At 31.7% G+C, this 22,768-nt stretch overlaps 1 protein-coding gene across 1 annotated transcript in view; it reads left to right on the plus strand.

The window, feature by feature from the left end:
* Positions 1 to 22,768, plus strand: part of LOC115980117 (phosphoribosylaminoimidazole carboxylase, chloroplastic) — a 45,435-nt gene that overhangs the window by 4,107 nt on the left and 18,560 nt on the right. The window lies entirely within an intron of this gene.

The raw sequence follows: 22,768 nt of genomic DNA on the forward strand, positions 1-22,768 counted from the left end.
AGATCAAATAAAACTAGACTCCACAAAACCTAACAAATCTCCCACTTGGAGACTAGTTCAATCACTAACATCAAACCGCTATCCTCCAAGAAACAATCCCTCATCCCTGCAACTTATCCTCCTGTCCTCAAGCTAGAAGACTAATTGAAGCTGCGCACAACTTCAACTTCTCAATAATGACACCCTTAGTCAACATGTCTGCCAGGTTCTTAGATCCACAAATCTTCTTAAGTATTACCAGCTTATCTTCAACAAGGTAACGGATAAAGTGGTATTTTGTCTGTATATGCTTCGACTTTGAATGAAAAGCTGAATTTTTGGCAAGAAAGATTGCACTCTGACTGTCACTGTGTAGAATGCCCATCTTTTGCTTCTTATCCAATTCATCTAAGAAACCATGTAGCCAAATCATCTCCTTTCCAGCTTTAGTTGCTGCAACATATTCAGCTTTGTAGTAGACAAAGTAACAATCTTTTGTAGATTTGAAGCCCATGATATAGCTGTATCACCCAAAGTAAAAACAAACCCAGTAATACTCTTTCTACTATCAATATCACAAGCAAAATCAGCATCTACATAACCTTGCAGTTTCAAACTTGCACCTGTGAACCAAATACATGTATTTGATGAACTCTTTAGATATCTCAAAATCCACTTGACTGCCTCCCAATGCTACTTTCCAGGCTTACTCATGAATCTGCTCACAACTCCCACTACATATGCAATGTCTGGCCTTGTACACACCATAGCATACATCAAGCTGCCAATAGCTGAGGCATAGGGCACTTTGCTCATATGGTCCCTTTCTTCTTCTGTCTTCGGTGACTGTCCTTTGCTTAGTTTGAAATGACTACCCAAGGGTGTGCTCACTGGTTTAGCTTCATTCATGTTGAACCTGTTGAGAACTTTCTTCACATACTCTGACTGTGAAAGCTTCAATGTACTATTAGCCTTGTCTCTAATGATTCTCATACCAAGGATTTACTTTGCAGCTCCCAAATCCTTTATTGCAAACTGTTTGGACAATTGCTTCTTCAGATTATTAATCTCCTCAATGTTAGACCCTGCAATAAGCATACCATTCACATACAACAATAATATGATGTAAGAATTGTCAAAAGACTTAACATAGCAACAGTGATCAGCTTCACATCTCTTGAACCCAATTCTATGCATAAAACTATCAAATTTCTTGTACCACTGTCTAGGAGCTTGTTTTAGGCCATACAAGCTCTTTCTCAGTTTGCAGACTAGATTCTCTTGTCTTTGAGCAATGAACCCTTCTGGCTGAATCATGTAAATGTTTTCCTCCAAGTCACCATGAAGGAATGCTGTCTTCAGATTTAACTGCTCCAGATGTAAGTTTTCTGCAGCCACCATTCCCAGTATCAGTCTGATTGTTGACATCTTCACAACTGGAGAAAATATCTCTGTGTAGTCAATTGTACCACTGTCTATCCTTTAACAACTTGTGGTTAGGCCATACAAGCTCTTTCCATCATTTGCAGACTAGATTCTCTTGTCTTTGAGCAATGAACCATTCTGGCTGAATCATGTAAATGTTTTCCTCCAAGTCACCATGAAGGAATGCTGTCTTCAGATTTAACTGCTCCAGATGTAAGTTTTCTGCAGCCACCATTCCCAGTATCAGTCTGATTGTTGACATCTTCACAACTGGAGAAAATATCTCTGTGTAGTCAATGCCTTCCTTCTGCTAGAATCCTTTAACAACTAATCTGGTCTTGTAATGTTTGCTACCATCATGTTCATTCTTTATTCTATATACCCACTTGTTGTGTAAAGCCTTCTTTCCTACTAGCAATTCAGTCAATTCCCATGTCTGATTCCCTAACAAGGAATTCATCTCATCATTCATGGCTAACTCCCACTTACTTGAATTCTCATCTTGCAAGGTTTCATCATAAAACTTTGGCTCACTACCATCAGTTAACAGGAGATAATTTAGAGTGGGTGAATAACGCTGTGGAGGTCTAATGTTCCTGGAAGATCTACGGATTTTAACTACAGGTGTACTCAGATCTACCTGTGAATTTACATTCTCCTTATCTTCTTTACCCATTTTCTGGACAGTACCTTCAGTCAATTCATTTAAGTTAACAAACTCAGATTTCTTCTGATCTATCTCTGTAACATCTGACACTACAGTTGACCTGTCCTTATACATAACCTGTTCATGAAATATTATATTTCTACTTCTGATGATTTTCCTGTTTTGTTCATCCCAAAACCTATAGCCAAATTTCTTATCACCATAGCCAATGAAGAAACATATTTTAGACTTTGCATCAAGTTTACTATGAGCATCAGAATCAATATGAATATAAGAAACACAACCAAAAACTTTTAAGTGTGAAAACTTTACCTCTTTACCGCTCCAAACCTTCTCAGGAAGTCTGAATTCCATGGAAACTGATGGTCCTCGGTTTATCAGGTAAGTTGTAGTGCTAACAGCATCAGCCCAGAAAGTTTTGGTAGTCCAGTATGCAATCTCATACTCTTAGCACGCTCATTAAGAGTTCTGTTCATGCGCTTAGCCACACCATTCTGCTGTGGTGTCTCAAGAATGGTCTTCTCCATCCTAATTTCCTGTGCAGCACAATACTCACTGAACCCTCCATCTATGTACTCTCCTCCATTATCTGACCTCAAACATTTTACTTTCAAACCTGTTTCTGTCTCAACCATGGCCTTCCACTTCTTAAAAGTTTTAAATACATCAGATTTATTTTTCAGAAAATAAACTCATACCTTTCTGCTTGAGTCATCAATGAAAGTGATGTAATACCTTGAACCTCCAAGGGATGCAACCAGAGAAGGCCCCCACAAATTAGTATGTACTAATTCCAATTTTTCAACCTTTGGTGCCCTGCCAGTTTTCAAGAAGCTCACCTTTTTTTGCTATCCTAAGATGCAGCTTTCACACATGTCAAAATTAATGGACTTCAATTCTGGTAGTTTTCCTTTTGACAGCAGCATCTTCATCCCTTTCTCACTTATGTGACCAAGTCTGTGGTGCCATAGGCTTGTATCAGTACTTGCATCAGCAACTACAATTGTGTCTCTTGGACATGAGGTCATATACAGAGTACTAGTCTTCTTTCCATGAGCCAATACCCTAGCTCCCTTTGTAACCTTCCAAGTACCACCAACAAATAGTATTGCATGTCCTTTATCATCAAGTTGTCCAACAAAAATTAGATTCCTCCTTAGGTCAGGAATATGTCGAACCTTCTCCAGTAACCAAACAAATCCATTGGGCAATAATATCTGGACGTCTCCCATACCTACAACATCCAAGGCTGAACCATCAGCCAAATACACCTTACCAAAATCACTTGCAACATAATTCTGTATGATTTCTCGGTGTGAAGTGGTATGAAACAAAACTCCTGAATCCAAAACCCAATCATCAAGTGGATTGTCTACTGCAAGAAGTAATGCATCATGTACCTCTTCTATTACAACATTAGCAGAATCATCTCCATTCTTCTTCTTAGGACTTTTGTATTGATTCCTAAAGTGACCTGTTTTCCCATAGTTCCAGTATTGTACTTGTTGGCCTGATCTAGATTTGCTTCTGTTTCGATTAGAATTTCTAGATTTTGATCTGCCCCGATTTGAATTTCTGTCATTACCTTTGCCTCTTGTCTCAAAGTTTAGAGCAGAACCAAATTTTGAGGTTTCGCCTGCATCTCTTCTGTGAATCTCCTCAGCCAGAATTAAATCTCGTATGTCATTGTACTTCAACTTTTCTTTTCCTGTAGAATTGCTTACTGCCATCTTTATTGCCTCCCAACTGTTTGGCAAAGAAGCCAAAAAGATCAAAGTACGAATCTTATCATCAAAATCAATTTCTACAGACGACAATTGATTTGTGATAGTATTGAATTCGTTCAGATGTTGTGCTACAGAAGCATTCTCTGCCATCTTCAAATTGAACAATTTCTTCATCAGATGCACCTTGTTGTTTGCGGACGGCTTTTCATACATATCGGACAAAGCCTTCATTAGATCTGCTGTGGTCTTCTCCTTTACAACATTGTGTGCAACAGACCTAGATAGAGTTAACCTAATAACTCCCAATACCTGTCTGTCAAGAAGCGCCCAATCCTCAGCCTTCATAGCCTTAGGTTTTTCCCCTAGAAGCGACAGATGCAACTTCCTCCCATAAAGGTAATTCTCGATTTGCTTCCTCCAAAATCCAAAGTCTATGCCATCGAACTTTTCTATTCCAGATGCCTTTCCTGCTTCCTCTGCCATTACTCCCACTCAAACCTAACCCTAGGCTCTGATACCAGTTGTAGGGAATTTAACCAAAATCCCAACCTGTGAGAAACAAAAAAAATAGAGAAAACACACGCCAAAGAAGAATAATCACACACACAAGATAGTATTTACATGGTTTGGCAATTTGCCTACGTCCACGGAGTTGCAGGGATTTCACTATTATCAGGGAAGAATACAGAGTACAAAAATTGCAGCTACAATACTTTTTTCTCTCACCCTTAAGAATGCGGCAACAACAACCTACAATCTTAAAAAAACCCTAATCACGGCAAAGTCGGTATATATATATGAAATGGGCCCAAAAAAATTTTCCCTGGGGCGTTGCCCCCAGACTCCTAGAGGCTTGTCCACACAATATTATTCAAGTCGGGTTGGGTCGTCAAACTGGATCAAACAAAACTAGGCTCCACAAAGCCCAACATATATGTAGGATGAATGCAAAAATGTGTCAACAGAAAAAGTTAAAGTGAAGATGGTACTGGCAATTTTGCTTCAGTTTTGAGAGATGAAGAAGGAAAGGAAGTATAGAAAACAGAGGTGGCATTCGTGGGAATAGGAAGAAACCTTGTATCCATTGTAGTTGCTATAACAGGGACACTGTAGCAGTTAAGTTGAACGAGTCAAAAAAACTTTTTATACCTTTAGTTCCATAAGGATGTTCTTTTAACCTTAATATTTAGATGGTAATCAATAATTTATTACAGCATTGAGTTCTTGTACGTTTACGATGAACAATTTTTCTAATTGGTCCCAAGCAATTGTTCTGCCATTGAAGGTCAGCGAGCTGCTCAATTCAAATCTATGATATCTATTGGTAGGCTTAAGCTTGTCTTTGGATGGAGGCACAGCCACATTTTAATTGGATTGAAATATAGATTTGAATATATCATAGTCTGTTCTTGTTTTTCTTCTAGATAAAAGCCCGGAGAATCTTACACTGCAAATTTCTTGGAGAGTTATCTCTAATTCTGGAAGTTCATATTGTTTTCTTGTACCCTGCAATGTTATAACTTCTCTAAAGTTATATCTGGGGAGTAATCTAAAAGATATTAGCAGGCCAGTCCAATTTCAATTGAAACCAATTTTGAAAAAACCAATTTACTAATAGAAATTCACATTCTCATGAAATATAATTAGATATTTCTAGTTTCTAGTCTTGTATACTTATTTATAGGCTTTTATTTATCTATTAGGCTTTTCATTTTTAGTATATTTAAATTTCCTTTTAAAGTGTTTAAATCTTATTTGAAATATTTAAAGAACACATAGTACATAATATGTTTTTATCAAAATCTTTCTTAGGGTACAGTAGCTTAACTCGTTGGTATTATATTTTCCCTAAAAAAAAAATTGTTAAAATTTTATAGCATTTTTATTTATATTTATTATTTCTTAACATATATATGCCATTAGAACTATCATTAACACGACCCATAGAGTTTTGCCATTGCCATTTTTCTCTTTTTAAGTTGACTTTTTAAGCCAAAGCTAAACGCACACTTAGGGTCTGTTTGGGATTCACTTATTTTAATAAAATTGAAATTTTTTTGCTGAAAATACTATAGATAAAACTAAAAGTTAGTTGAAATAGTACAATGGGACTCATGAATAGTACCAAAAAGTACTATAGATAAGCTGAATCGTAAAATAAGCTGACTTTTAATTTGTTACCAAACGCACGCTTAATGAGAAAATTGAGGGCACATATATTGAGGTTGCGTTTTGCATTGGCTTAAAAAGCCAGCTTTTTTACTATTTAGCTTTTTTTTGTTACTATTCATGGGTCTTATTGTACTTTTTGGTATTATCCATAAATCCTACTGTACTATTTCAACTACTTTTTAGTTTTGTCTACAGTACTTTTAACAAAAAAAATTTCAGTTTCAGCTAAATGAGTTGTTCCCAAATAGATTGAGTATTAAAAATTCAAGATTAATTATTTAATTTTATTTTGAATACAAGTGGAGCTCAATAAACTACATTACTTGTTTAAGTTTGATTAAATTCTTTTTATTTTAAAAAAAAGTATTATTCATTTTTTTTTGTCAATAACTTCAAGCTTGTTCATGAGCAACTTAAATAAAAAAATTTATTTTCCCATATATAGTAAAACTATGATAAAACTTTTGTATCCTTATAAACAAATTTATACTAACAATTAATAATTAAATTATGGTTAAAATTATATTATTTTGAGTTAATGAGGTGATTTTGTGGAATATCATGGTGTTAAAATTCCACACACTATCATGGTTTTGGGGTTATATAATATATACTAAACCAAATGTGCTATTGATGTAGATGATAATCAAATCAAATCATATTAATTCTATAATTTTTTTTTTCTTATTTATATCCCTTTATTTCCTTATTCCTATTTTAATAAGAACAAAGTTTAATTATAAAATTAGTTGTAGTTTAAGGTTACAACCTTACTCAATAAAATAAATATTACCATATATTTTGAAAATCTAATCGTTGAATTGTATGTTCTTTATACTCTTAATACACATGTCAAATTTGTGTCAATCGAATATTATTTACTATATAATCTATAAGCTTATATTTTATGCATAATTTTAAACTACAAAAACTTGCAATTTAAACAATTTATTGATGATATAGCTATTAATATTTAATTTTTTAGAAATTTTGCAAGCAATCAGATATTATTTACTATTTGATCTATAAAGTTATATTTTATGCATACTTTTAAATTACAAAAACTTGCAATTTAAACAATTTATTTATGACATAACTATTTTTCTTTAATTTTTTAGAAATTTTGCAAGCATGGAGGATATAAGAAGAAGATGTAATCCAATGGTAAATTTGTCAAAATCCACATCCAATAAAAAGGTTACAACCAATTTTATAACTAAATTTTATCCTTTTAATAAAATGTACCTATAAAGTTAAACTCTACTGTTACTACATAAAAATAAAGCAAGGGTTTGTTAATCTTGCAAAAGATCTTCAAACTTCAACATGTAATTGTATTTCCAAATTCTTGAATTTCTCCATTTATTTTATTAGTATTTTTTAATCTTGAATACCATAGTAATCTCTTAAAATATTACAATATCAAATTTGTCAAAGAAATTTACAAAATAGAGAAAGAATAAGAAGAAACTAGTTAGGCATGGTAGTTGGAGGAAGGATTCTTTATATATTTATTTATTTATTTTTAAATTTATAATTCGATAGTTACAATAGAGAATGGAGGATTTGAAACCTAGATGTCTTAAAAAGATTAAGAGACACCAATTAGTTGAGATACAAGACTTGTAGCAAAGGAAGCTATATTTAATAGTGATTTCCTTATTACGATGCAAAATTGCAAATGCTATCATGTAAATCTTGAAAAAATAACATATATGACAATGTAACAAGAGACATAAGAGAAAAATCCTAAAATTCTCTTTTTATATCTCTAGGATCTTTTTATAAGTAATACACTTTTTCAGACATGAGTTTGACATTTGTTTTAAATTATACACTATATGATCAAAGTTGAATCTTCAAAATTTTGGTCGTGATAAATGAACACATTCATTTTGTTTAGATAATTTGTCATTGCAATGGATGCAGAGGATTTGAACCTTATATGTCATGGAAATATGATAAGGTACCAACTAGTTGAACTACATGATTTTTGGCAAATGAATACCTCCCTTGATTATGATTTAAGTTGTATCTTACATGCTATAATTAGGTTATAATTGGGCCAAATAAGGGTCTGTTTGTTATCGTTGTTTAAACAATAGTTTTTAGTATTTAAACAACATTACACGTATTTTTATACACTTTTTTACTCACACGTATTTCCAAAATAATACAAACAATATTACTAGAAATCTCTTACCAAACGAGCCCTAAATGTATCTTATTTTATTTTTCATTTTTTTAATCTTACGACATGTGGCATATAGGAGTGTATTAAAATTACATCTACAGTATAAGCTAAGTGAAACTTTATAGTCAAGGTTTCGAAAAATTTGAAAATATTACTCGGATTAAAATTCTATTATCGAAAGTATCCATAAATTTATAAGTGTCATTATTTACTTTATATTATTTTAACAATTTAATATAAATTTTCGTTATGAAAAACAATTGGACTTAAACAATGTGCTTTTGCTCTATAACTTAAAAGTATTTTATTCTACATTCTTAATTATTATTAAAATATTTAATTTAATTTATACGGATTTTTTAAAAAAAATGTGTGTTACAAGCATAATAGAACCACTTGAATCTTGTCTATAAAAGCAGCGTATTCCTAGTTTAAGTTACCACAGTGCTAATTAAGGAAGTTTTTTCAAGACATTAATATGTGTTTCTTAATCTTCATGCGCTTGTTCTTCTTCTTGTCAACGTTTCATTTTCCAAATAGTTGCTCCTCTTTTTCAACTCAGCCTTTATGCAATGATTCTGAGCGATCAGCCTTGTTGCAATTCAAGCAAAGCTTTGTTACTAAAATGAGCGTGTAGTGACCCTTTTGCTTATCCAAAGGTTTCATCGTGGAACTCTGGGAAAACAAATGATTGCTGTTCATGGGATGGTGTCCTATGTGATAGAGTTAATGGTCATGTGATTGGCCTTGTCCTCAGCAGCAGCTATCTCTATGGCTCCCTCAACTCCAGCAGCAGCCTTTTCCGCCTTGTTCACCTTCAAAAGCTAAATCTCGCTGATAATGACTTCAATTATTCTCAAATTCCCCCAAGTATCAGGTACCTCTCAAACATAACATATATCTCAACCTCTCTATGTCTGTCTTCAGTGGTCAAATTCAATCAGAAATCTTTGAGATTTCCAACTTGGTTTCCCTTGATCTCTCATTCAATCCATTGAAACTCCAAAAACCCGGCCTAAAAAGTCTTGCTAAGAACTTAACCAGCCTCAAAATTTTGCAATATCTAATTAAGAAAAAAAGTTTTCCAAGTTGCAATGCCAAAATAAGTAAATAATTGACAGTTAACTGCATTGTTCGTTTTTCCAAATATACATATACATATACATACATACATATATATATATAAAGAAAAATAAGGCTAGAATTTAAATGGAAAAAAAAAATCCAAAACCATTCACAAAAATTTTCTATGAAAAAGAAAAAAGTGAACGAATTTATTTAAGAAGATTTAGAATAACGTATCAGAATTCTTATCTTTCATGGTACTAATATCTTTGCAAACTTGTGAGTTGTGACCTATCTTGGCTTGAGAGGCCGTGGATTGCAAAATGGATATCTTGCAATTTCACAGGTTTGATACCAACTTCACTCGGCGACATCAACAATTTCATCAATTGAGTCTTCGATTTCATAATTTTTGAGTGCAAATCTCTTTTTCATTAGCCAACCTCACGCAAATCACAGCTTGCTCGGCTAGATCGTTTCTACAATACTTTCAGTGCACATACCTTGTCTTGCCTAGGAAATCAAACAAAACACACAGATTTGCACTCAGCAAATCTTCTCTTAAGACCGTAACCCAGCCTAACTAGTCAAATTTCACCTTGGCTTATAAACCTTATCCAACTAATTTTCTTGAGCCATGGCCCATGCGGGCAATAAATTGTATGATTCTATTCCACCGTCAATTACTAAGCATGCAAATCTTGAATCTCGAGTCTACTTGGAAATAACCTTACTACCTTAGCAGCACAGTAGAATTGGACTTGCTTTTAAAGCTTAGAAATTTTAGTGACCTCAACCTTTCAAGAGTCCAAAACTAAAGCTGTTAATATTATGTTATCAAAAATTAATGGTCAAATACCAAAATGGATATTCGAAATGGAAAAATCGAGTTTGTTGTCCCTTGGATCTAAAGTTCAACAAGTTGCTAGGATCACTCTTGATTCCACTACCTATAGTACTTGAAGATGTTGGTTAGAGGCTATGAATTTAATAAGACCTCTAAGGTTTTATGAGAACTTAAGAATCACTAAATCAACCACATGTAGTTTATAGTTAACTATATTTTTGATGCATCTACAAATAAGCAAGCATTGGCTTGAGAATCTTCATATCATGTATGCACAATTGAGCTATTACCTCTAGTGCTAAGAATTCCAAACACATAATAAGTGTATTGTCCATGACTAACAGTTTCTAATACCAAAATATAACGTAAATGCAACTTTATGACATCCAGTTTCCAGATTTGAAGGTGGAAGTTCTCCAAGCTTGCCAAAACATGATTTTGCCAACAGCACAATGTCCGGTGCATAAGAAAGTAAATCATTACGAGTTAGCGTTATGATACAATCAATAGAACATAAGCATCTGTCCTCACCTTTTTCTTTTCTTTATTTTTAACAAAGAAGAAAAAAAAATTGGTAAAAGGGAACTTTAGAAAGAAACTCTTGAAATACATCTTTGTTTCTTCCATGTTTCTAATGGAAGTATAAGTTCAGTTACAAGACTCTTGACAATCTTAATCTAAAAGTAGGTACTACAAAAATATCATAATATGAACTATGAATATGATCACCTAACACATCTTAGTTTACTTTTACTAAAGGTCCATTACTGAATTTTTAAGAAATCTAGAATACTACTTTAGATAAAACTAAATATAAAATCTATTAAGAAATTTTTTTAAGTGATTCATTATTTATTATTTTGTTTTAATAATAATAATAATAATATATTATGTATTGCTTTAATAAAAATTAGGTCTTAAACAATGTTGTCTTTGCTATATAACTTAAAATAATTTACATTCTTTTATTGTTATTAATAAATTTATTATATAATTCTAATATATTATTGAATTGATTTCTTAATTTACATATAATTATAGATTTTTACATTTATTGCACTAGGTCAATACCAAATATTAATTTAGTTTAACAAGCATGGTAATTTCATTTAGAGAAATGCTATACCCATTTTGGAACAATTTATCTAGTTTTTTGTTGAATTTTTTTTTGCTGAAAGTACGGAGTAAAAGTTAAATAAAAATTAATAGGTGACTCATGTGAGACTCACAAATAGTAAAAAATAAAAGCAAAAAGTAGCCTTATAATCAAGACCCAAACATAATCGTTATGTGCATAACATTTTCATAACAAATCTTAACCACATGCTATTTCTAGTGGTTCTTTGATCATGCAGTTGGTATTAATGTCCCCCAATCTCGTTATTTTCCAATGAATGTGACATCAGATTTACTTCTTCTTCTTCTCCAGATGACAAAAATACATATCTAAACTATTATATTCTGCTCCGACTCCCCTAATGAAAAAAGGGAGGGGGGGAGGGTGGTGGGGTGGGGTTGTAATTCTCTTGGATCCTTGATTGAGGCATATTTATTATTTAGGCAAAAATGCACTTTTGGTCCCTACATTTTGGGTCAATTCTCATTTTGGTTTCAAAATTGATTTTGTTACTAATGTTGTCTATAAAAAAAGAAAATCGATTCTATTTTGGTCATTGCCATCAACCTACTAACGAAAACCTCTTTCGTGGTAGACAGAATGCCCTGCTTGGTGATGTAGTGCTGACGTGACCATTAAAATATTATTTAAAAAAATTATTTGGCATTTTTTAAATGCCGCGTCAACATTTTAATTTTTTTAAAAAGCCATGTCAAAAAATTTAAACAAAAAATAAATTAAATTTTTTTAAAAAGCCTTAAACCTAATTTAATTAATTTTTTCTTTTTTACTTTTCATTATTTTTTCGTAAGAACGTAACAATTTGTTCTTCATGTTCTTCCCAAATCCAAGAAACAAACCCAGCAGCCAAACCAATCTCCAGCAACCAAATCCAATCTCCATCAATGCCAAGAAAACAAGAAATAAATCCAACAAACCAACCAATCTCCAGCAAACCCATAAACTCATAAATTTCACATTAATATTATCAAATTCCTATTCCAAATTCATCTTGATCATGAACAACAAACCCAGAATATTCAATCCCAAGAACAAAAGAATAGAAACCCAGGATATTCCAAAATTTGTACACAAATTCTTCCACAAAAATCAATTATACATCAACAAAAAATTATTATCCTAATACAATATTTCTTATGGTGGTAGTGTTGCAAAGGAGCCGACGACATCATCGTCCAAGATACAACCCAAAACCCAAACAACCGTCTATCAAAACCTCCACATCACTCAAAACCCACCATCTCACTCGTTAACCCAATCATATGGGTTTGAGAGCCCCTGCCTGGGGTGGAAGCATTGGTGAACAATAGGGGTGGAGGTAAGGGTTTTGGTCATGGCTGGGATCAAGCTTGAGAGAGGAAAAGAGAGGGTGAGGTAGAGAGAGGTTTTGCCATTCATAGTGGCTTACTTGGCACACAGAGAAGCCGAAGAGGGAGCAGTAGAGAAGCCGAAGTCGAAGAGGGGTTTAGAGGTTCCTTCCCCCCGGATTTGCTCTAGACCACCGCTGGCCTTCTTCCCCTTGATCTGCTCTAAACCACCACTAGCCTCCTTCCTCTGGATCTGCTCCAAACCACCGCCGACCTCATCTCCCTCTCTCTCTCTCTCCCTAAACCCAGATCACGGGTTCAAAATGGGCTAATGACAAAAATGGTCTAATGAAAAAAAATCGTTTAAATTAAAAACAATTTTTGATTTCAGATTTAAAAAATTAATTTAATTAAAATTTATAAATTCAGAATTTTGTTTTTAATTTTTTTGTAATTTTTTAAAATGTTTTTAAAACTCTTTTGCCCAAAATAATTTTTAAATTAAAATGTTGACGTGGCATTTAAAAAATGCCAAATAATTTTTTAAAATAATATTTTAATGGCCATGTCAATGCCACATTAGCAAGCAGGACATTCCATTTGCCACGTACGAGGTTTCCGTTAGTGGGTTGATAGCAAGGACCAAAATGGAATCGATTTTCTTTTTTTAGGGACGACACTAGTAAAGAAATTAATTTTGGGACCAAAATGGGAATTGACCCAAAAGGTAGGGACCAAAAGTGTATTTTCGCCTATTATTTATGCAGTCAGATTTGTACACCTCCAACAATGGCATTTTAGTTCGCAATTTAGCTAGAACAAATCCTTTCAATCCTTCAATTATTTATTTCATGTTCCTGTGGCTCCTGCCTTGTCTCTATGAATGCATTCTTTATGTTTTGTGGTTATTTCATTCTTTAGCTTCAAGGACTTTCCTAGCATCGTTGAACTAGACAGCTTGAAGGTAACAGGTGATGTAAGGTTTGGAGCTGATGTAACGCTCAAGGTATCTCCCCCACTTTTTTGCATCTTTTATTTGAATTATTGCTCATTTTATCCCTCACCGTCATAGTTAAACTTCGTTGTTTCTGAATGAAAATTTGACAACTATAGGGGAGTGCTCTGATTCTTCTGCTTGGTAACAATCAATTCCATGACATTTTCCCTCTTGGTTGGGGACGCTTCCAAGGTTGAGGGTTTTAATCTTGCGATCTAATGGTTACCATGGTGCATTTGGGAAACCTAAAAGAAAACTTGAGTTCCCCAAGTTGCAAATTATTGATGTCTCTTTGAATTACTTTGTAGGTAAGTTACCATATGAGCACTTTCAAAGTTGGACCTCCATGAAAGTTGCCAACATGACATTTGAAAAGAATAATGTTTATATGGTTGCACATATGAGGACAACATCAAGAGATTTCACATGGAGCTCTGATTTTAGTTACTCCTTGGAAATTACCAACAAGGGCATCAAGACACTATATGAAAAAGATCCAAAATCATCTTCTAGCTATTGATCTCTCATGCAATTGATTTGATTCATCTTGTCAATTGGATTATCAATATTAGCTCATGTATTTAAAATTAAAACGTAGAAGGATTAAGAAAAATAATAATTAAAAAATAGATTTTATTGATCTTAAATCAAAATCCAAATCCAAATTTAGGTATCTGAACAATGGAATTTCAAATCCGTCACTGTTTAAAAAGACCCAAATAAAGAATTTCAAAATCAAGGGGTTTCAAATTAAGGCATTTTAAATCAATGGATTTTAAATCCAAATCCAAATCCAAATGTTGTCATCCAAATGCAACCATAAAGTTTTGGATTTGTTTTATGAGTGTTTGAATTAATTTTCTAGACCTTTCTCCTCTTACTTTTTTCTATTTTGTGTAACAACAATAAAAAGAGTAAGGTTTGCTACCTGGGAAAATTATGACTGTTTTTTATTCGTGTTCTGATAAATAATCCATTTATGCAAGATTAACGAAAAAAAAATGAAAAAAAGAAGAAGAAGTTTATGAAGGGATTCGGCAACTGTTTTTTATTAAGTAAGATTAACGGCGCGCCCATGAAGTTGTTTTTCATTTTAGTAGATGCACTCATACACGTCTATGAAAGTCTAGTGTAAGTCTATAATATAGTAGGCTGAAGTAGTGCATGTTTGATATGTGGTATGTACAAATGCCGGCATTCCTAAATTATTTGCAACTTCAATTTCATTCGGGTGGGCTGATAAAACATGGGCCTAGAATAGTATAAATTATTTTAATCTGTAATTGTGAAATTCAGCCAAGTCATCGAGGTTTAACTTCAGCCGGATTTTCCCTAAGGTCCATTCCACCAAAAGGTACAATGTCAATCAAAGTTGTCTGTAATGTCTTCTCAAAAAAAAAAAAAAAAAAAAGTGGAAACTATTTATCCCTGTCCAAGCAGAAGCAGAGGGAATTAATTGGGCAACTCTTCAAGTGGTGTCCCATGGTATTGAATCAGTAATTATCAAGACTGATGCCAAGATATGTTAGATGTCCTAAGTTGCAGGCTGGAAATTAAATGAACCCCTAGAGAGCTTCCAATGGTACTACTCATGGTTTAGCATCATGGTCTCCCAATAATAGATTTTCTAGTTGTTTTGTATTGGGTACAGCTCCATATGTTTTTATTAATGCTATAGTAAAGGAGCAAACCCAGCTGGTTATCTTGTAATCCTTTTCTTGCTTTCAATAATTCTTTTTCCATGTGGATTATCAAATAATAATAATAATAATAATAATAATAATAATAATCTATTATAGATTCATGTTGTCAATGTCTATCATAGATCTGTGATTAGAAATTTTTTTTATGGAGCCAAACTGTACATATAAAAAACTCCTAAATCCGAAGGATATAATTATATGTAACAAGCTTACTTAATGTTTAAAGTTTTGCATTGGTTTATATGAGTGTTGGATTAATTTTCTAGACTATTCTATTCTTACTTCTCTCTAAGCTAGACTAGTTACTAATTTTCAATTTGAGGAATCATATGACTACTCTTTGCCCATATCTAAATTTATACGTGAACTTTCAATTATATGCACTACCAAATTAAACAAAATGTCTTTTTTTTTTTTTTTTTGGGAGGGTGTTTAGAAAACTGGCACAAAATTTTAAGGGTTGAGTTTGTTGCGGTGGTTTGAAGCCTTTGGGCATGCTACAACTGTTGCAATAATTTGTTGTGGTTTAGAAAAGGCTACAATAATTTCACTAGCTTCAAAAAAATTTGACTTGAATTTTAAATTCTATAGTTCAGGGGGTTGTAATGAATTAAACTCTATTATTTAAAAAGTAACAAATTAAATAATGAGATTGTAAAATTTAATAAATTAAATCATGTAGTTTTAAAATTAATAATTCAAACTTAAGGTTTCAATGTATCAAAAAAAAAAAAAAAAAAACCTTAAGGTTTCAAAAAATAACAATTTAAATCTCAGCCCACTTAAGTGAAATAACAGTATAGTTGGAATTCAATATATAAGGCAGCAGGTTTTAATTTGTTATTTGTGAAATTATAGAGTTTAAATTATTATTTTTAAAATTTTAAGAATTAGTTTACTACTTTTGAAACAAAAAAATTTAATTTGTTACATTCCTTAGAGGTCTTAAAACATTCACATCAATATAACTATTTTAATATTTCAGTGAGGCATTTGAAATAACCTTTGAAATAACCCAGGTATATTTGTATATGGGCAAACTATATAAAATTTTTACTCATTTATTTACGTACAACTATATAAAATTTTATTTTCTTCTAAATATTTTTTAGCTAAAAGCTTTGCACCTTTAGACATTTGTCATGGAATAATCATAATTCAAATCCCCCGCTCAGCGTCCAAACTAACACTAATAATTTTTTTGCCCAGCAAAAATCACTCATTCCCTCCCTCCCTCCATTATTTCAACATTTTTCAGTTCTCTTCCTGGTCACTCTCTCCAGCTGCTAAGCACAACCAAGTGAATCCCCACCACTTTGGATCTCTCCAAAAAGAATTAACAGAACCCCGTCTTAATTAACTTAATTGGATTTTCCTTGATTTTCTGCTCTTCGATTCTACTTCTTCTTAATTGAATTTAAACTAAACGATGTTCGACTATTTGCAGTTTATGCTTTAAGTTTTGGGTGGAGCTGTGAAAACTCAATTGCCTGCAAGTTGTTTGACAAAATGCTTGACCATAACATTTTTGTGACAATATCTGGGATCCTTTGGCTATACAGTTTGTTATACCTGAGTTGTGAGCTTTGGATTGATACTTTAGGAGACAAAGAAGACCTTTAAAACTTCAATTTTTTTAAGAACTCCGTTTAATTTAAATTGTCAACTGCTTCTTTAGTCAAGTTATCATGCTGTAAATAAAAAAAGTTGGTGTTATTAAGCATTTTTATGAGCAATTGGTCTATTGAGAATTACATGAAACATATTGTCGACTCTTAACACAAAACTTATGTGGGCACAAAATCCATTGTATTTTGTGGATGGATGACTTGATTCGGAAATTTTCATTTGCTTAAATTTATTATAGCATGTCATTTAATAAGTTGTTTTTGGCTTTCTTGCATTAATTTAAACATAGCCATAATATTGACTGGGAAAATTGCAGAATCACTCTAAATCATCCCTTGTCAAACAATAAAATCCTGATGAAAGAAAGCAACAACAAATCCGCATTAGGATTAACACCATAGTTCATGTTGGTTGAACCCAAAACATGCATTAACAATGGACATGTCCAGGTCATACAAGTACAACAGACACTGCTGGTTTGAACTGACATTGTAAATGGGGTAAGCGCATAGCAGAGGCCATGCCAAAAAGAGTTCCAAATTTCACAGACACAACACCTATGACTCAATTACTACTTTATGTAATTGTAAATGCCTTCTTGCTTTTGTGAGTAGTTGACAATTATGAAAGCTCCACAATTTAGTTACAACTAATACTAATTTGTTGTTTCTGTTGTATATTGTTGGCAGGTTGATTGAAACGTGGAGGGTGCAAATTTTGATTTTACATTTAAGTGTTTTAAGAGTTAAATGAACTGTGTATACATTAATATTAGAACTGGGAGGCAAGAAGCATGCAGATATTTGGAACTTGGTCCCCTTATGCTTGATGTTAACACTTTGGTAGGAACATCATCATTGTTTTGAGGATACAATTTTTTTTTTTTTTTTGAGAGATAATTACAATATGCTGCTAACTCCGCAACTCGAACCTTCCCCCCCCCCCCCAAGACCCCCAAGCACTATGTGCATGGAGAGGTGCCAATTCAGCTACATGGGCTTTGGTAGATTGTTGTTTGATTGGTCTTAGGTGTGGGGTTTTACTAATAGTAACTCCATGGCTGAGTTTTTAGATTCATTGTCATTTTTAACATAATCTTTGTATTTCTTGGACGTATACTACAATGATAGATGAACTTTGTACTGAAGGGTTATTGGAAGAAGCAAGTTAGTTACTTAAAAGTGAAGAGAATTTATGAAACTCGCTGCTTTCCGAATGATTACAATATACAATTATTAGAGGATTTCTAAGAAAGAGTGATACATCAAGGCCGATAGAACTTCTTCATTTGATGACTGAGGGGGGCATTTCAACAGATTCTTACACTAAAAGCTTGTTGGTAGATTTGTTGTCTTTTGATGGGCGATACCCTTCTTCTCGTGAAAAGCTTCAGAATTATGTTTGAAAGTTATTCCAGGTATTCAACATAAGAAGTGAAGATTCCACAGTGAAAACTGACAAAGTCAGCAATCTTTATGGAGTAAGACTAATTTATGATCAAGTTGTATGCTACATTAATATTATCACTTATGTTTCTTCAGTGAATTAAATGGTACATGCGAAAACGGGTTTCTTATGTGAAACAGTAGGGGTTTGCTTTTTACTCCCTAGAATTATAGATTGTAATATATGTATATGATTGCCTTTAGTTTAAGATGCCCCAAGTTAATAACATTTAATTGATCAAAGTTGTTGCTATGCTAATACATAGTGTTCATGTAATAATGCCTCCCTTCTGATCATTATGAATTTAGGTTGAATATAGTTTTTTCACTGTTATCAAGGGAAGCATATTATTCTTTGTAAAAATTGGTTAATCCCATTTTAGCCTTATTTTTTTCTCACTCTCTTTATTTTTATTAAACCTTCCCAAAAAGTAAAAAAATCTCACTTTACTGCTTTGTTATGCCAGTTTTCTCAATTAGCTTCTATGTCAATAATGGCAATTCTAAATGTAGATGAAATAACTTGTTGGATGTCATCCAAACTGTAGTGGCAGAAAATTTAATATTTCATTGAGAGGCAAAGTTTTCCCACAACCAATTCAAAGAAAAGTGCCTCCAACCTATTATATGACAACTCAAAAGTATTTGCATGTACTTTTAGTTGTATAACCTACTTTATAGTCATGTAATTTATATAAATAATTCAATGAATCATGCGATTTAAAATAATTGGATGGTCTTCTAAATCACCACGTTTGGAGTAAAATTTTGAAGTTTAAATAGTTGCTTTGAAATTCAGCTTTCTTAGTTGAATGTTGATCTATTTCATGATGATTTACTGATTTTGTGGAGTTTTATGTGTTCATATCAAATTTCTCTTTTATTTATGTTTTATTTGTACTTATCGGTTTTTAATATCTAATGCTGTCAAAAATTAAAAATAAATTACTTTAAAACAAATTAAGATTAATGCCCTATATTTACTTTCTTTGGGTTTACTTGTTCATGACAGTGTACTTGTGTTTCCAAAGGATGATAAGAAAAGTATGACGTAACAACGTTTAATTTTTTTGAGAAGTCCATAAAGTATTATAAATATCGAATTCAATGTGTGAATAGTGTTGTGAGACCCATGAACAGTACATAAACAGTGTGTGAATAGTATGTGAACAGTGTATAAATAGTATTTTTTGTCCCCTGAACAGTGATTTTACTGTTCACTGCAGAGCAAAAAAAAAAAAAAAAAAAAAAAGAGGCAAAACGTAGAAGCAGAAAACGCAACTTTCCTTGCAATCCAAACGCTCACAATGTAAACAGAACAAGTGTACGTAAGCTTTAATGACAAAAATAGAAATGATGATGTTCAATTAATATTCAAAACTTAAAAAACAATTTGGGTTTAACAAAAAAAAAAAAAAAATTTGAAAAATCAATATTCATTACATTTCATTCCTTCATTATCGGCATGATTCATGCTGAAATATGTTTACATCTAATTAATAAAATAAAATATATTTTTTGGATAGTAGGGGAGGGAGTTAGTTGAATATAATGTGAATATGAGATAAAATTCTAAAATTTGGTTTCTAAAAAGAAGGTATAATTCTAACTTTATCCAAGTCTTGGACTCCTTTTTCTTGACTAGAGTCTGTTCATAAAAAAATAAAAAAAAAATAAAAAAAAAGAAAAAAAAAAGAAAGAAAGACTAGAGTCTAGATCTTCTACGCGTAACTTGTCAGTCTAGATCTTCTACGCGTAACGCGTAACTTTACAAGAATTTTTTTTTTTTTTTATTTGACTAAACCTGTCAGTCTTTAATTATTTGTAAATATTTTTATCATTTCTCTCAAAAAAAAAAAAAATATATATATATATATATATATATATATATATTTGTAAATAAGGGACCATTAGCTTCTTGCCGTCTTTAACGCTTAGCTTTAAAAACTAATTAATAGAGCCAATTTTCGTTTAATTCAATAAAGTGAAGAATACAATTAATAAAAATTCATAAAAAATTTCATAACATTTCTTAGGAGAGTAGGTACTAGGCAGTGTGTATTGTGTGGTACAATTTATCCCACATTCTTTAAAAATTATTATGATTTTTGAATGGAGTTTGTGATTTGTCTTTCGTTAGAACTTCATTCCCTTTTCTTGTGCATATGTGTGCTTGTTTCTTAAAAAGAATAAAAAGTAAGTCTATCACTTTTCTCATTAGCCTTTTACAATCTACAATTAATTTTTTTTTAATAAACAATGTGGGAGATAATAAGCTAATTTAAGAATATTGTAAATTGTCGTAAATTTGTGTTAAGCCCTAACTACCTTGACTCATTTCCATTTGGAGAGATCCAACACCCAACTACCAACTTCATCCCATACTTAACGTCACGATTTTTTTTTTTTAATAATCCAAAAATTTTGAAAAAGAAAATTTAACAATTCAAAATTTCACAAATTTCAAGAAATGATTTCATTCTCCTTCTTTAAATATAAGGTTGCATAGTTGGACACTTTTTTTCTTCTTTATTTTTTTGGGATAAATTTGATAGTTTCTACTGAGAGAGGCAATTTGAATCTGGACATCTCTCTTAGAAATACCAAAATATACTATTTGAGTTATAAGATTCTTAATATATAGTGTTAGTCACTAAAGTTTAGGGTCTATTTGGTAACGTTATTTAAATAACACAACACGTATTTCCACAACACTTTTTCACCCACATATATTTTCATAAAACTTAAGCAACGTTACTAGAACAATATTACCAACAATTTTTGTTTTTATTTTTTCATTAGTAATCTCTTTTTTACTTCTTAAATTTGTTTCTTTTAAAATATACTAGCCTTATTACACGCATTTCACACGTGCAATGAGACTTTTTTTATTATTATTATTATTTTTTTTATGTTTAGTGTCATAATTTTCCATTCATCTTAATTTGAAATGTTTCTCTCTTCTATATAATTAAACCACATGCATAGTAATTTTTGTTTTGAACATAGAAAAGACATTCATTAAAATGAAAACAAAAAAAAAAGTAGTACAAATAGATGTGAAGAGAAAGTTCAAACACCAACATAAATAAATAAATAAACCATTAAAAAGAAAAAAAAGGGAGTACATTAAAAATCACATTTTTTTTAATAATTCAAAAATAAAGAAGAAGAGATTTGAAAAAAAAAAAAAAGAGTGATTAGAATTTTGAAGAAAGGAAACTGGAAAGGAAAAGAAAGAGAGAGAGAGAGAGAGACGTTTAAGTCTTGATAAGGAGGAAAAAAGAGAGAAAAAAAGAAGTGAAAACATTGGGTTTAGTGGTCCTATAAAAACTTGAATCTAAAAAATTGATTGATGACAGGATGATTAATTTTTGAACATCTTGAAATTTTACAAACATGAAGAATATAAAAAGTTAATATAATCTAATAGTAGATTTGTCAAAATTTACATTCAATTAAAACCTTTCGAATGATATAACATTACTTAAAGTTACGCTAAGTGTAACTTGAAAATCCAATCCTATATAAATATAAACCTCTCGTGTCAAAGGATAATAAGGAAATTGTGATATAACAACGTTTAATTGATAAAATCATTCCATAAAGTATTATAAATATCCAATTCAATGTAAACAGAATAAGTGTACGTAAGCTTTAAGGATGAAAATAGAAATGATGATGTTCAAGTAATATTCAAAACTTAAAAAAAAAAAAGAAAAAGAAAAAGGGTTTTAACAAAAAAAAAAGAAAAATAATTATTCATTACTTTCATTCCTTCATCATCAGCATGATTCATGCTGAAATATGTTTACATCTAATTAATAAAATATAATATATATTTTTTAGATAGTGGGGGAGGGAGTTAGTTGAATATAATGTGAATATGAGATATATAATTATAAAATTTGGTTTTCTAAAAAGAAGGTTTAACTCTAACTTTATCCAAGACTTGGACTCCTTTTTCTTGGGATTCAGATCCTCTAGATTTCCTAGGGTACTCTACCAAATAGATTTCTTTAAATCTTAACCATTCTTTAATGAATTAATGGTCTAGATTCTGCCATGTCAGCATTCCACTAACAATAATATTAATTGTTTTGTTTGCAACATTATTTTATTATTTTAAGAATATTGTTAGTGGAATGCTGACATGGCAGAATCTAGACCATTAAATCATTAAAAAGTGGTTAGGATTTAAGGAAATCTACTGGTAGAGTTTCCTAAGAAATCTAGAGGATCTGAATCCTTTTTCTTGACTAGAGTCTAGATCTCCTAGGATCTTTCAGCGCATAACTTTACAAGAACAGTGTGATTTATATAATAGTAAATAATAATATATACTAAAAAAGAAAAGAAATTTTTTTTTTTAATAATAATCGGAAAGAAAAGACTGCTTTTTTTTTTTTTTTTACTAAACCTGTAAAGTCTTTATTATTTGTAAATAAGTCAGTAAAAAAAAAAAAAATTTGT

The sequence above is a fragment of the Quercus lobata genome, chromosome 3 (genome assembly GCF_001633185.2).
Source record: "Quercus lobata isolate SW786 chromosome 3, ValleyOak3.0 Primary Assembly, whole genome shotgun sequence".
Classification (NCBI taxonomy): domain Eukaryota; kingdom Viridiplantae; phylum Streptophyta; class Magnoliopsida; order Fagales; family Fagaceae; genus Quercus; species Quercus lobata.